Source organism: Grammomys surdaster, unplaced genomic scaffold (genome assembly GCF_004785775.1).
Source record: "Grammomys surdaster isolate TR1022 unplaced genomic scaffold, NIH_TR_1.0 371, whole genome shotgun sequence".
Classification (NCBI taxonomy): Eukaryota; Metazoa; Chordata; class Mammalia; order Rodentia; family Muridae; genus Grammomys; species Grammomys surdaster.
Window position 1 is genome coordinate 990,614 of NW_021604790.1, and position 17,116 is coordinate 1,007,729.

The window sequence follows — 17,116 nt, forward strand, 5'->3', positions numbered from 1 at the left end:
GCTCAAGGGGTTGAGGGAAAGGTGCTTGCTGCAAAAGCCTGGCGACCCATGTTCCATCCCCAGAACCCATATAAAAGTGGAAACAGATCTGACAGCAGAAAATTGCACTCTGATCACACACATGCCTATATAGGCATATCACACACACACAGAGAATCATAAAAATAAATGTGCCTTTTGTTTGTTTGGTTGGTTGATTTTTCCAGACAAGAGTTTCTCTATGTGGCCCTGACTGTCCTGGAACTCGGTAGATCAGGCTAGCCTCAAACTCACAAAGATCTACCTGCCTCTGTCTCTGCCTCCCAAGAGCTGGGATTAAAGGAGTGTGCCACCATCACCCAGCTAATAATGCATTTCTTTTTAAATAGCACATTTTAGTCATCTAATTTCTGGTTCAATAGAAAAGTGTTAAAGCTGGGTGGGTGTGATACCTCAGGCCTGTCCTCCCAGCACTTGAGAGGTGAAGGCAGAAGGATTGGGTGGGTGTTCAGGGCTAACCTTGGCTACTACACAGCAAGTGTGAGGTCAGTCTAACATACATGAGAGCCAAGGAAGGAAGGAAGGAAGAGAAGAACTGCTGGAGTCTCAGAACAGCTTGTATATGCCTGTTGCAATATGTTGTTTTGGTTAAAGTGCTCCAGCGAGAGTTGGCTACACCCAGATACGTTGAATAGCAAATAGCAGATTTTACATCCTTTCAAGATAATTTGGAGCCTTTAATGCTACTCAAAAAACTGCCAGGTTTAAAAAAAAAAAATCAGTTAGATAACTCACTGTAAACAGACTGTAACTGCCAGAGCAGTGCTTATAAATCAACCTAACATTTAAAAAACCAAAACTGCCAGGTGATAGTTCCAAAGGTCAGGTGGGGTGCACTCTGGGGTCATCCTCAGCTACACTGAGATGCCCTCTACCTTGTACTTTTCATGGAATGTCTGCCATGTGCTTTTGCAATATACATTAGTCATTTAGGAAACATTGGTTTTAAGATGTATAAACCTAAATGCTGACACGCTTTGGTCTCCATCATCCAAAAAAAGATCACATCTGGTAACGCTGATGAGCTACGTTCATGAGTATCAGAAAGCTACCGAACAGGGGCAGTGTAGTGGCTTAAAGTTGTTACTGCTAAGCTCAATCTTTACAGCATTTTTTTTTTTATTGTTTTCTAAGTTCAAATTTTACAAATTGCAACAAGCATTGCCACTTTTTGCCCTTGAACAAAGACACCTTCTCTCCTCTCCTCTCCCCTCCCCTCCCCTCCCCTCCCCCCTTCTCATTTTCGAGTCCTTGTCTGCTCACATCCCACACCCCAGCTCATCTGCCATCCTTTCAGGGCTTTGTACAGCTCAGGCTGCACTGGACCAAGCTGCACCCCAAACCCCTATGAATACTTGTCAGCCAGGGCACCCCAGATACTTCTGCAGAAAAAGAAATCACTTTTTAATTAGTAATCTATACTTTGAAAACAGCTTTAAAAAAAAGAATGTAGAGGAAATTACATTCATTTATCTATCCATCTACTTATTTATTATTTATTTGCTTGCAGTTGGCATTTTGAGGTATGTTCCTCTTCTGTAGCACTGGCTGGTCCAGTCCTTGTTATATAGCCCAAGTGCCCTCAAAATTCACCATGATGCTCCTGTTTCTGCCCCCCAGGTACAAGGATTACAGTGTAGCCCGCCATGTTTAGCTTTCAGAGCAGCTTTGGTTCTAAGCAAAACTGAGCCGAGTACAGTATTCCCAGTACCTCCCGCTTTGTCTCCCGTGCAGTGCCCCACTGTAGACACTGAATCTCCCAATGACTCCATATCCCTGAGAATCTTCAATACAGTCACTGGGCCTTGAAAGCACCCCACACCCAGAACACTTCCCATTACAGTGCCCCATGCAAAGCCTGTCCTGATGAATGAAGTCACACTAGATTTTTTTTCCCATGCAATTAGGAATGAGTATTAAGGAGACAGAGGCAGGGGAATGCTGCGAGTTCTCTGGGCTAGACAATGAAAGCTGTTAAAACAAAATACACACACTTACATTTATATGCGCGCACACACATTTATATGCGCACACACACATTTATATGCACACACACACATTTATATGCGCACACACACATTTATATGCGCACACACACATTTACATACACACAGACTTCAGAGCTTGTTAATTATCTCACTCCCTCTTATGCATGAGTTTATTTTGATTAATGTTAAGAAATTTGTTTTTCCTAAACATTTTGACAGAAAGAAGACCACAAGAAAACTGACTTGCAAGGGGAAGTCAGCCTTACATTAAATATTTATTGTGTCCAAACCACAAGTAGGAAAAAATTCAAAGGCTAACTATTTTAATGATAACTCACATTGTTTGGCTTACGGGAAAGGTAATTACACAGCTTGCATTTGGGTTTTGAGGTTTTTAGGATTTTTGTGGGGGTGGGAAGGGGGGGACAAAGGAACAGTCTAATGCGTTTAGATACTGCCAGGGGGGAAAAAAAGCTCGCTAAAAGCAAAACAAATTTAGCATTAGCTACGGTGTGGGAAAACATGCTAGTAAGCTTGCACCCAAGCAGGTGCCGAGTCCAGACTCAAACACTCAGACTCTCATACCGAGAACGAGAGGTCGGGATACCGCAAACTAATAAAATCAATCAGCCGTCGGGAAAGCAGATGGCTACACAGACGAGGCAGGGTTTTCCTTTCCTAATCCCAAGCAGTTTTCAGAAATGGCCTCTACAAAAACTACCCAAACAACCCCCTAATAAATTGCGCCCCTCCTCCACAATAGGGAAGCCATTATTTCCGACTTTTACTTTCTCTTTCAAGCTAAGCTGGCTTCCTTCTGCTCCGCATGGGCCCATTGGGTTGGACCTGTTGCCTGTTCATTCCTGTCTTCTGCAACCCAAACTTAAAAGAGATGAATGAATAATAAGTTTGACTCCCGCGGAGCTAAGCTGTTCTTATCTGTGAGGCTATTCTGAACAGTTGTTAGCATCCAAAGGAAAGTTACAGTAACAGAAAATAAAGCTTTACATAGCCAGTGAAGGATAGCTATGAACATCTTCACATCCATACACGCCCTCACACATGCTTATACACTTACACACACACACACACACAGATGTGAAGAGAGACATCACTAGCTGCATAGGACACAGCAAAGCAACTTCCTGAATCATGTGGGTCATTCATGGGTGTCATCCAACATCCAAGCCACCTGGATGGATCCCTCCTTCCCCCCTTCCCTTCTCTCTTCCCCCAAACCAAATTCTGCACTAACTGACTGTGGTGGCTTCTGCCTGTAGTTCCAGCTACTCAGAAGTCTAAAGAGGGATCCTCAGATATATCTATCTTCTCTTTCTTTCTTTCCTTTCTTTCCTTTCTAAGATTTATTTATTTTATGTATGTGAGTACATTGTAGCTGTCTTCAGACACACCAGAAGAGGCCATAAGATCCCATTACAGATGGTTGTGAGCCACCATGCGGTTGCTGGGGATTAAACTCAAGGACCTCTGGAAGAGCAGTCAGTGCTCTTAACCGCTGAGCCATCTCTCCAGCCCCTCAGATCTTTCTAAAATATAAATGTAAAAGAAAATTTTAAAGCTGATCTATTTTCCTTACCTAATTCAAAACAGAACTCCTGTTAGCTTCTTCCTAACCACTCTCAACCCTAACCACTCTTCTACCCTTCAACTGTTCAAGAGTATTTGTCCCTTGTCTTTTTGTTTTGAATATGGACCAATGTGTGGTAGCACATACTTTTAATACAAATACCAGGGAGGCAGAGGCAGGCAGATCTCTATTCTGTGAGTTTGATGACAACTTGGTCTATAGAGAGAGTTCCAGGCCTGCTACCACCAGAGCTACATACTGAGACCCCGTCTCTGTCTCTCTCTCATTCAAATATATATATATGTATGTGTATGTGTATGTGTATGTGTGTGTGTACATACATATATACATATATATGTGCATACATATGTACATACATATACATGGTATGTGTGTGTATAAAATTATGTGTGGTACTAGAGACTGAACCCAAAGCTCTATTCACATTAGGAATATGCTCTACCACTGAGTTATATCTCTGGCCCTTTTTCAAAAATCTGAGACAGAATCTGAGCAAGTTCCAGGATGGTCTCAAACACCTAGTCTTCCTGACTCCGCCTCCAGCATTGCTGGGGTTTATGGGCAGGCACCATCAATCATTTTCCCTCTGCTTCTCTTTTTAAAAATCATTTTCATTAATCTACTTGTGCATATGTATGCGTACATAAGCCATGTTGCAGGTGTGGACATCAGAGGACAACTTGTAGAAAACAGTACTCATCTTCCGCCACACGGGTTCCAGGAATCAAACTCGGGTGGTCTGACTTGGTGGCAAGCACCTTTACCCACTGAGCAACACCCACCACCACCACCCATGTCTCCAGACAGTGTCTCATAGCCCAGACTGGCCTCATACTCCCAATGTAGTCCACGGTGATGTCAAACTTCTGATCTTCTGTCTCCGCCCTCAAGAGCTGGGGCTTTACAGGAGTGTGCCACTACATCTGGGTTATGTAGTCCTATAGGGATGGAAGCATGGCTTCATGAACACTAGAGAAGCACTCTATCAGCTCAGCCTCGCTCCAGGCCTGTAGCTGGACTCTTAAGAGCATGAAAAGCTCCAAGGGACTGTGACTGAGTGGTGATCAACTTTCAATGTGATGACTATTAAAATACATGGAGTGGATCATAGGTCTTTGGAGCTGCAAAGAGGCTTACCATGAGAGCCTTTGTGTAACAGGACTGTACAGCCTGCCATGTCTATCTATGTGAAAGCCTCCACCTCCTCTGTCACTGTGTAAATCCCCAGGCCCTAGTCACTTAGCATTCCTTGTAGGTCAAAATCTCCCGACTACTCTTTCTTTCCTTCAGGTCACTAATGGTGCCATGAATCATAACTTGCCCAACTTTGTACCCAGAGAGAGAAACTGCGGATTTCAATAATAATTAATAGCATTTGAATGTCAGCTATGTGCTAGGCACTACACAAAATTTCTTATGATGTAACAAATGTTCTCACTTGGTCTTCACAACTACCCTGTGAGTGGGCCTAGTAGACAGTTTGTGGACAAAGAAATTGGAACTCAGAGAGGTTAAAGCAACCAGCCTTAAGGACAAAGAGGTGTTGTATCTGAAAATTCAAACCCAAGCTGTCTGGCCTCACAGCGCTGCTTTAAAATACCATTGCATCTGTCCATATACCACAAAACCCTCAAGCACATCACCCAAGCAATAGCTACCATAGGAGAGCTCAAAATGTGAGCTTCTTGACTGATGTAATTAAAAGGTCAAAGGTCAGGTCAACTGTTCAGTGGTTAGTAAAGTCATTTATTACCACAGAGCTGGCAAGGAGGAGAGCCAAGGTCGAAACATAATTTTCTTATGGGGGTAGACTTGCCTTCCATATTATTTCGTTGAGCTGTTAAAACGATTTTCAATAAATAGATTCAAGATGAACTGATAAGTTAAAGAGGGTCTGGGGAAACACACATAGAACTATTAACAGGAAAACAGGTCCAGCTTTTTAGTCACAGCATATATTACTTTTATGAAGAGAATTCAGCTTTCTTGAAGCACAGTTCTAGTGACTTATGAACAGAAGAGAAGGCATAACAGTCGTGGCTCTGTGGCCTCCTTCCTATTTCCTTCTCCTCAATTAAGAGCTTCCACTTATAGCCCCTGAACCCACTATGCTGTTTCAAACTCAGCATATCCATGCCCCCTCCACCTAGAATGAACTGTACACCACTCTGCAAGAATTCCTAACCCTCCTATAGGTGCTCCCGGAAACTAGCCCTCCTGTAACCTCTCACCCCTGGATAGAATGAACCTCTTTCCTTGGACCTTTCCCTAAGAACTTAAATACACTGGGCTCTTGCCAGCATGCTATAAACATTTCATTTGCATGATCTTAATGAAATGGTTTTGTTCTGCATCATTTTGAGATAGGGTTTCCCTGTAGAGCTCAAGCTATAAGCAAGTGCCAAAAGGCCTGTCTCTCATCTTTTTATTTTTCTTTTTAAAAATCAGGTAAGAAAACTGAGGCTTAGCCAGGCAGTGGTGGCGCATGCCTTTGATCCCAACACTTGGGAGGCAGAGGCAGGTGGATTTCTGAGTTCGAGCCCAGCCTGGTCTACAGAGAGAGTTCCAGGACAGCCAGGGCTACACAGAGAAACCCTGTCTCAAAAAAACAAACAGGGATTGGGGGGCAGACGGGCAGGACTAAGGCTTAGATTCTGACCAGAAAGCAGCCAATCCAGGATCCAATCCCAGCTTTCTCTGCCTCTGTAGCCTCTCAGTCTGAGCCAGTCTTCTGTCTTAAGTGAACATGGCAATAGTAGGTACTCTACAGTTCCATGAGAACTGGGTGAGATTTTGAATACTCATTCTTCTTGGATCCTGCCCAGCTTCTACCCTCTGCTGCCGCTGTTCTGTTCTAGTTTGGTTCCTTAACATGGGGTTCTCTATATAGCCCCAGCTGGCCTGGAACTCAAAATGTACACCAGACTTCCCTCGATCGAACTTGAAGCAATCCTCCTGCCTCTGTGGAAGTGTTTGTTCTTGAAATAGGGTTTTTCTATATAGTCGCCAGCTAGCTATGCAGAACACCTAGCCTTACATTGGTAATGGGCCTCCCAAATCCGTCAGTTACAAGCATGTACCATCAGACCTTGCTCTGCTTAGCCTTTTTTGGGTTTTGTTTTTTGAGACAGGGTCTTATTCTCTACTCAAAGCAGGCTAGCTTCAAACTCAGCAATTTTCTTGCCTCAGTGCTTGGCTAGCCACATGCTAAAACTGCAGATATGAGACATCACAGCTAGCTTCTGCTTAGTGTTTTGTTGCTGTTTGTTTTAAACCAGGGTCTCAGCTGGCCTGGAACTCGATTCATAGACCAGCTGCCCTTAATTAACTCTTTCAGATCTACTGCCTCTGCTTTCCAAGTGCTGGAATTAAGGACATGTGCCACCAGCACCGCTCATCTGTCAAGTGTGCACACGTGCGTGCACTCGAACTATGCTGAATAAAGTTATACCAAACATAAAAACTGAGAACCATACTGGAAATTCATTCTTCCAAATGTTTCTCCTTTAAACAAATTATTTCCAAGAATTTGCCACCAAATACAGTCGGCTAACCCCAACTATCTGAGCTACAGCAAGCCACGGCTACCAGCAACAAGCAGAACATTTCTTTTTCACCATCAAAGACAGCAAGGCAATGCCATCTTACGCTCTCACTGAGGCCGATCCACAACACCAGGAGCCCTTCAAGATTTAGGGCTATCCTTCAAGCACTCTTTAGATGAGTTGTTGTTGTTGTTGCTGTTGTTTTAAAAGACTCAAAAGTTTGGCTGGAATTTTAAAATCCGAAGAACATAAAATGTGTTCCGTGGTAGAGTACTTGCTCAGCAAGAGAGACTACATCCCCAGAAAGGGAGAAAAGGAAAGTGGAAGGGAGGGAAACTGTGAGGAAGAGGAGGAGGTAGGATGGAAGAGAGACAGGTGTAAGCACTGCCTTGCCCTCTTTAATGACGTCAGCCTGTTGTATCAGACGATAAAGCAGTCATTAAGTGGCTCCAACAGTCCACAAATTCTGCACACAAGATGTACCTCACTCCCCCAGCACTTTTCACAAAGACAGAAAGAGTATTCTCTGAGTTGTACACCATCACCATCTCTTAGAAAACATCAGCTAAACGGCTGCTGGGCTTGGGCATCGAGACCGGTGTTCACTACCTCCACCCTTCTCACGTTTGAATGTCAAGACGAAAGAAAAAGGAACTATCTGCAGACAGAAATGACCACTGACCACAAGGCTCTCTGGCTGAAATGTCATTGAGGTCACAGCCGCCCTTTAGCTAAAATTTGCATAAATGTCTCCATTAATAAACAGCTAAGTTGGACAGTAAAGTTTGCTAACAAGAAAGGAAGAGAGAGAGAGAGAGAGAGAGAGGAACCAATTACCTCCCAGGTGAGATACAAACAGTTACTTAGCTAGTTACTTAGCTCTGTCTCTCTCTCTCTCTCTCTCTCTCTCTCTCTCTCTCTCTCTCTGAGTCTTTCAGCCGGCTGCCAGTGTTTCACTATCCAGACTTTCTCTGACATTTCTCAACAGGGGACATACTCACTCTAAATTGAAACTGAATACTTAGGCATAGACCAAGAGATGTAAAAGGCACAAGTTTCACCACAGTGACACACAGTGCCTTAAGGCAAGTGTCCTGTCCTTTCGGCCTCAATTTCCTTATCTACAAAATGAGGTTAACATTCTGTGAACCACCTCCCTCCCAGCCCCTTTGAAGGGCCTCATGATTGAAGATGGTTTCTAAGTGGTTATTTGTCCCCGATGAACTACAGACGAAAATAAAAGATTCATGAATCTGCTAGTGGTTCTTTGTGGTGAGTGAGCTAACACTAAGAACAAACACTCCAACTTTCTTGTTATTATTCCAGGTTTTTTTCCCCAGTGGTTCTTCCAAAAGCCCTAGGTTTGATTCCCAGGACCCACATGGGAGTTCACAACCATCTGTAACTAGTTCCAGAGGATCTGATGTCCTCTTCTGGCCTCCCAGGGCAATGGACACACACTGGCACAGACATGAATGCAGGCAAATATGTACTCATATACATAGAATAAAGATAAATAAAAAATCTAAAAAAATAAAAAGATCCTGCTAAGTGTTCTGGTCTGGCACGTGCAATAATGAGACAAACATGTTTTCTCAAGGAACACAGACATTATTTAATAGAAAAAGAAAAAAAAATGGCTGGCTCAAGGCCTAACAGTCTAATTCCACGTATAAAAAGATAGAGGTGATTTATTGCTTTGATATATTCAAGCCAATGCTTCACCTGCAGACAGTCCACCATTTACAATGCATATGCAAAGAAGCACTTTATTGTAGTAAACAGCAGGCATAAACTACACACACTTTGAATAAGAAAAGTGAATAACCACTGACTGTATCAATACACACATCAACTGATACAGAGTGATCTGGACCAGGTATGAAAAAAGAGACTTGAGCAACAGTCCGGATTTTGCCAACTTACCAATTTACAGCCACACACCCCAACAGGTAAAGTTTACACACAGAATTCAGTCAAGGCCAGCCTGTCTTTGTTTCCCTAGCTTCTGCATTTACCCAAGAGCTTGGCTCTGAGTCAGAAAACTCCCACTCTTGATTGGCTCACTCTGGCCTATGCAATTAAGCAACACCACAATCCAGTAAATGCAATGGCTCAATTATTTATCGGCCCGTCGAGTTTACCAGGTGTTTATGAGAGAACAATGTCAAAGAGGAAAGAGGTTTGTTGCTCTTTAGAGCTGGTTTGGCCAGGGATTTATTTTGAATTGGAAAAAAAAAATGCTCTTAACAAGGTGAGAGAAAGCATAGCTTAACACAGAGATGGGAGAGAATTTAGAAAGAACATAAGTTTGTCAATTTCCTATAGGAAATCTGATTCTTAAGAAAAAAAAATCTAGCCAGCCCAAGAGGCTGCGGGGGAGGGACACAACAGTTCCCACCTCCTAAGTGGGTACAGCTGACTACTTAAGAACAGAAGCAGGGCAAGGCAAAGAAAGTGGCTCAGCACGGAGCGGCCAGGCCCAGCACGGGGGCAGGAAAGAGTCTCTAACTCCCCCACCCCAATGATCTCCACCTGAGTGACAGTGACTCTGGTGGCCCGGACGTCCCTAGCCTCCAGGAGCAGTCATTAGAGGGCTGCTTCTGTCACTTCTGTTACCCTCAACCTAGAATGCCCTCCCCCACGGTCCTACACCCCCAGAACTCCCCACTCTCCCTCCGCATCTCCCCCTCGAAACTTACAGCGTCCCTTCCCTTCCCAGGCTGGTTCCTGTCATCCCGAGAGAGGTCCCAGGGCGACCCTCTGTGTCTCCTCCTATCTTTCCGCCCCACGTAAGTGTCCATTCACAGCTCTAAGCACCCCCATAGCTGCAACCGTGCGACGCCCCGTGGGGTCCCCCGTGCTGTCGGGGAGATGGCCCCACCCTGCACCCCCTTCACCTGTCTCCGGGACTGAGGCCCGACTGGCCGGCCTGCGCTGGCTCCAGGCGCGAGCTGCTGGGCTCCCGAGGGCCACCTGGCCTCTCCTAGCCGACGCGATCAGGCGACACCGAGCGGAGTTGTTCCTCAGCGATCCGGTTAGGGCTCGTTCCCTCCGCCGCGACGTCGGAACCCCAGGCTCCCCCTCCCTGTCTACACTGCAGCTCCGGAAACCGCTGAATTACAGCCCCTCCAGCCAATCCCCACCCAGCTGCCACTGGCCAAGACACGCCTCCATGCATAATTAAAGAATGGCCAGCTGGCTTGGCCACCCTGAGGCCTCCGGGCGAGCGCTGTACTTCCGAAGCCCCGCCCACTAGCCAATGAGAAACGCCTCTAGGAGAGAAGGTGGGGTCGAGAACTCTGGGCACACCTCCCTGAGTTGGCTGTTCCGAGAGCTTCGTGCTCCTCCCTCCGCGACCAAGAGAAGCGCAGAGGCCTAGCTCACAAAAAAGCCCGGGGGGAGGGAGGAGACATTAGCGGAATGTCCTGCTGAAAACTCAGCTGAGTTCCTGGCAGTGCGTGACGTCAAGACATTTTAAATGCCCTGATACGGCTCGCTTCTGCCCGCTCTCCCTTTTCCCGGCCCTTGGCACCACGTGGGGGCGAGATTGTGAGCGTCTTACCACGTGGGAATCAGCCAGTTAGGCGGTCCCCAGGTATCACCCCATTAAGCATTTGGGTTTGTGGGGACATCAAAAAGAACATGGGCGACTCCTGGCTGCTCTGAACTTCAGTTTCTGCGTGATTCTGGGCATACACCCGGAAATATGACGTGGAAATAGAGTAATTACTAGATTGCGTGGGGGAGAGCAGTGGCTATAACCCGGTGCTCTGTTCCATCGTTTCAAACTTGAAACTTGACAGCAAGGCTAATTGGTCAGCTCACAGAAATGCAGACAGTCTACACATGACAGCTAACACGAATACACAGTATTTGCCATTTCCACGTGTGTCTGAATTCTTTTTTTTTTAACTTTATTATATTGGGTCTTGAAATTCTGTAACAGTTTTGACCAACTTGTTTCCATTAAAAGGTACCTATTTTCGGAGCTGGGGGGATTCCTTAGCAGTTAAGGGGACTGCCTGGTCCTGGTAGAAAATTCAGGTTCAAGTCCCAGCATCCCACATGATGGCTCTTAGTCATCTGTAACTCCACTCCCGGGGCATCTGAGGCCCTCCTCAGGCCTCTGCCGGCACCAAAGACACACACCTTGTGCAGAAACATACCTGCAGACAAAATCAAATCATTTTTAATTAGGTACTAATTTTAAAAACTGAAACTAACACATACAGAGAGGAGGCCCATAAAATATTCTCCTGATGTTTTTAGGATTCATTGTTAACATTAATTAGTCTTTCACCATTAAGCTTAAACGTCCAACTGAGACGGCCCGTTCTTCGACATTTTCCCACCACTGCTTAAGACTAAGGTGGCAGGTGTTAGGGATAACATTTATTTAGCCTTTTCTGAGATCTTGAAGCTCTTGAAATTATCTGACCTATTTCGCGTCTTGTATGTTGGGGGTAAAGATTTTACTGAGTTGAAATCGGCAGTTCATGGTATGTGTATATGATCGGCTTTATGTCCTAGAGGATGAACTTTGCACACTGCAGTGATTTCTATGTCTATGTGATGATGTGGATTTACAAGTATCCCAATAGTGTTCGTATTGCTGGTGAGTAGAACACAGAGGGGTAAAGATAAAAACCTAAAATCTACTAGGGGCTGTCGTCTCTTCATGAAGATAACCCCAATGGTACATTTTAAGACACAGCTAATATACACACAGTTCAGGAAACTTGAAGTTTTTGTTTTCTTACTTGTATCCTGCTTTCTTGAGAAAGGATTGTCCAGCTTCTATCTCCTGAGTAAAATGAGAGTCCAAATATTTCCCCCACACCCCTGTAAGGCTATACAAATTTGTCTGTTTTTAAAGATTTGTTTATTCTATATATATGAGTAAACTGTAGCTGACTTTAGACACACCAGAAGAGGGCATCAGATCCCATTACAGATGGTTGTGAGCCACCATGTGGTTGCTGGGAATTGAACTCAGGACCTCTGGAAGAGCAGTCAGTGCTCTTAACAGCTGAGCCATCTCTCCAGCCCTGTTTGTTTTTTGATTCAGGGTTTCTCTATGTAGCTTTGGCTGACCTGGAACTCAGTCTGGCCTCAAACTCTCAGAGATACACACCTGCCTCTGCTACCTGAGTGCTGGGATTAAAGAGGCATGTGCCACCACTGCCTGGCTAGGCTGAAATTTTTTAATAAAAATCTTCACCTTCCTCCTCCATCTATTTCCCTAAAGATAGATATCATTATTAATTTCTGGTGAGAAAAATCAATGACTCTTAACCTTTCCTGGGTCACAGGTACTCGGTGAGACTGACAGAGACTATGGATCCTAGGCCCCAGGAGGGAGACAGCCCAGCTTTCAGTTACATCTACTTACTGCTTTCTAGCTACCTGAAGCCTGTGCAAAGCCTCCAGATTGAGACCTCAGGTACTACTTCCAATCCATCTTTCTGAGTGTGTTGCGTTTAGAATAGAACCCGTAGTTTTGATCATGCTGAACACATGTTGTATCACTGAGCTACTTCTCCAGCCAATATCTAATTTCAGAGGAAGAAGTGAACGCAGGGTCATTGATGTTGGGCTTAAGTCTCCCATTTCCTGGGTGATCCACTCCAACACACACACACACACACACACACACACACACACACACACACAGGGAGAGCACAAGCCTTCATCTTCACGGCAGGATATCCCTAATTCTCTCTGAGCTTGACGGCCCATGCAGTCTACTAGCTCCCTGATAACATAGTTTAGTATTTGCTTAGTGAATCCCTGCTGACAAAGCACGGAGAACCATTGTCCTTTTGTCATTGTTTGGTTTAATCAAGATCTCTCTATGGAACCCAGGCTGGCCTACAACCACATTCCTGACTCTGATTCCAGTTTGGACTGCAGGTATAGGTCACCTTGCCCTTTCACATTGTCTCTTTTCTTTTCTGCACCATTTAGCAAATAGGAGAGGCTGGATGACCCACTGATAGAACAGTAGAATTGAAAGACATGCTTTGTGGCTCAAGCTTATAAACCCAGTTGGGGGCCAGGAAGATAGCTCATTTGATAGTCTGCCTACTGTGCAAGCCTAAAGACCTGAACCCAGATCTCTGGCACTCATGTAAAAAAAGCCCAGTGTGATCCTAGAATCGGTGGAGCCAAGCCAGAGGGATGCCCAGAGATTGCTGGCCAGCCAGTCTACCCCATCAGTGAGTTCTAGGTTTAGTAAAGGACCACTTGAAAGGACAAAAGGACAGGGTGGAACTTTCTAATTGGCTCAGCAAATAAAGTCACCTGACAACCTTAGCTCAATACCCAGGATCCCATGTGACTGAAGGAGCAAACTGATAGCTCCAAGTTTTCCTCTACCTCCCCACACATGCTATGGCATATAGACATGCTAAAAGCACATATACATACATACACACAGACAGACAGACAGACAGACAGACAGACAATCAGACAGATTTTTTTTTTCAAAAAAAGAAGAAAGCCAAGTATGGTATTGCTTCTGTCTGACATCAGACAACTAAATGAATGGAATGACCAGCAGAAATGCTCTCACCTCTGGCCTGCAGTAGAGTTAATTTCTACAACTAACAAAAGTCAGAGTTAAGTATACATTAATGAGCATCCACTGTAAAGCCAGGCATACAATAGGAGCTCAATCTATGCCCCTCCTTTCCTCTGGATTAGATTCCCCAAATCCAGTGCTGCCTGAACTCAAGCCTCTTCTTCTTAAGCATCCCAAATTCCAAAGCTGAGTGTATCTCCTTCCTCTTGAATGTGTCAGTTCCTCTGTAACTTTGTGTCTTTGTGGTTATACTCTCTTCCACCTAGATTATCTTCTATGCCCTAGGAGAAAACTGTGGTTCTTCTTAGAATCACCTTCTCTTGGTTACTGTAGGGACTTTCAGCAAAGTTAATCTCTTCCCCTATACAATCTCAGCAAGTCCTCTTCCCGTGTAGAATAACATTCACCACCTTGAAGTGCAAGGAATCCATTTGTTGGCCTACTTCTTTGTGAATAAAATTAATGATGAACATTTATTAAGTAATTTCTATGTTCCAAGAACCATACTGGGCATGTAACTCAGTGAGATGGATTTTATAATTTTCATCTTGAGGATAAGATTAGAGACAGGGTCTTGCTATGTAGTTCTGGCTAGCCTAAAATAAACTACATAGAGCAAGCTGGGCTCAGACTTGCAATCATCTTCTTGCTCCTGCCCCCCACCCATGCCCCATATTCTGGGATTACAGGTATAAACAATGCCTAGATTTTTCCCTATCCGGAAACAGTGTCTCCTATAGCCCAGGCTTGCCTCAAGCTGACTTAGTAGCTAAGGCTGGTCTTAAAACTCCTGCTTCTCCCAAACACCAATCAGTAGCAGTGGATCGATCCAGAAGAAACTTCAAGGCTCTGTAGGAAGTCACGACAAGTGAACATCAGTGAAGAAAGCAAGGCCAACTAATGCCAGAGTATCATCATCAAAGACCACTGTCAGCAAAGCCCAACAATGACCAGCAAAGAGTTGCAAGGTGAACCAATGCAAGAACATTGTCATCCACTGTCTGTTGAGTTATCCTTATACCCTTTCCAAACATCACTCATCCTCTCTAGCGTCCACTCCAACAAAGCATCATACAACACAACTAAGTCTCTAAGGAAACCAGAAATTCCCACTTCACTCTGTAATCAGCACTCAGAAGGCTGAGGCAGGACTGAAAGGTAGTAGTAGTACATAGTAAGTTCAAGGCCAGCCTGGGATACATGAGACTTTATTTCAAAACACAAAAATATGTAAGTTCATCCAATGAGCTTATATATCTTCAAACCCCTACAATTCTCCCATCTGTAAGTAGTCTGCATAACTAATGTAATCCCACTCTCTGAAGGGCTTGCTTTGTGCTTCCTGGTTCTCTGAGACTGGGTCTCATGTAGCCCAGGCCAGCCTTGAACGAGATATGACTTCAAGTTCCTGATCCTCCTGCCCTGATCTCCTGAGTGTTGTGATTAAAAGTATATACCAAGACACCCAGCAGACTAACTTACTTATCAAACACAGTGAAGCAGAACTGTGGCTGTGTGCTTTCTGAGGTCACACAGCTTCTGCCTGACTCTGGCTTGAACATTCACCCTTAGAAACCAGCTACCATGTTATGTGGAAGCCCAAGCTCCCTGAGGAGGCTCTGTGAAGGTGTTCTGACTAACAACCCAGCTACAGCTCAGTTGACAGCAAACTGGAAAGTCAGCCAGCCTCTCCTGACTCCAGATCCCAGCTTCCGAACCATCCTAATGGAGTATGCAGAGAACTGAGGTGATTAGTTAAAGCTAAGGCCTACCCAGATAGTAAATTCATGAGCAAAATAAACTGTCGTTGCTTTGAATGACTAAAATATAGGAATGGGTGCTGGAGAGACGGATAAGCAGTTAAGAGCACCCAGGGAGGATCAGGAGTAGTGACCCATATCATTAATCCCAGTGCTTAGGCAGAGGCAGATGGGTCTCTGTGAGTTCAAGGCCAGCCTGATTTACACAGCAACAACAACAACCAAATCTCACTGTTTTTGGAGAGGACCTGGGTTCAGTTCCTAGCATCCCCATGGTGGCTCACAGTCACCTGTAACTCCTTCAGTTCACTGTGTGTACTTGATGTACATACTCAATGCAGGCAAAACACCCAGACACTCAAGTAAAAATAAATACATCTTTAAGAAAATGTATGTGACCCAGGCGGCCATGGCACATGCCTATACCCAGCACTCAGGAGGCAGAGACAGGCAGTTCTCTGAATTCAAGGCCAGCCTGGTCTACAGAGAGTTTCAGGACAGCCTGACTTGAACTCTCCCCACCCACCCCCACCCCACCCCACCCCCGCAAAAAAATTATGTGTATGTATGTACCTGGGAACCAAACTCAGGATTTCTGGGAAAGTAGCCTGGTGTTTTGTTTTGTTTTTTGTTTTTTGTTTTTTTTTTAACCTACAAGCCATCTCTCTAGCCCATTTCTTTATTAATTAAAAAATAATAATAAATTTAGGAGTGGCACATCACATGGCAACAGGAAACCAAATTAGTTTTCTATTTATTACCTGGAAGATTCGTGAACTGTAAGTTAGCTCAAGAACTGAGACTGATCCAACTTTGTAAGGTTCTAGAAACGTTTTATTCACTCTCTGTTCCCCAGAGGAGGTCTTCTTGATCCTACATAAGAAGAAAGCAAGGCAAAGACAAGATTTGGAAAAGTGCCTTGACGATGCTAAGTGGGCATTAAGTTGCTGAAGTGAGCATGTAGTACAAGAAGCAACTGTATGTGCTAGGATCTTCGTGTGGTATGTCTACAGCACAGAATCAACTGCAGGTGCTGAGATCCTCACATATCTCCAGCTGGGATCCTCATGTGTCTCCAGCACAGAAAGACTCAGGCAAGACTGTGTGAATCTAGTCCTTAGCTTCACAGAAATCAGCAGGTTTATTTATTTGGAACATCTTAGACTCTCCTACAAAACACTTCTCAGGCCTCAACATCGGGCATCTGTTTCCTCCTGTCTGGAGAATGGTCCTCCCCATTCTCCCCATTCAAGGCCAAGGTTTTTTCCTAAGTTGCTTAAGACATTATTCATACCCTGTCATTCTGTCCCTGCAGTGACTTCCTGTAGGGTCCTAGGATAGAAAGAGTTCTTTTTCTCACCCTTCAAAGTCCTGCTCACTACCAGGCTTCCTGCTGCCCTCTGGATTCCAGCCACACCACTTCCCAGCTTGGGGACTTTGCTGATGCCGATGCTGTCCCTTCCCTGGCTTTGGCATAGCTGGTTCCTTCCCATGTTTTCTGTCTTACTCAGACAGACTTGATCTAACCACCTCTGTCTAAAATAGTTTCCCACCTCTTCATCTCTGTCTCTCTGTCTGGCTCCCTGTTA

General features: G+C 44.7%; 1 protein-coding gene across 2 annotated transcripts in view; it reads right to left on the minus strand.

Moving 5' to 3' along the window:
- Stat3 (signal transducer and activator of transcription 3) overlaps nt 1–10,366 on the minus strand; it is a 52,264-nt gene extending 41,898 nt beyond the window's left edge. For both annotated transcript variants that reach the window (XM_028780380.1, XM_028780381.1), the window contains exon 1: nt 10,082–10,366. The gene's annotated coding sequence lies outside the window, so the exon portion shown is untranslated. The remainder of the gene's footprint in view (nt 1–10,081) is intronic.
- Nucleotides 10,367–17,116: the final 6,750 nt, after the last annotated feature.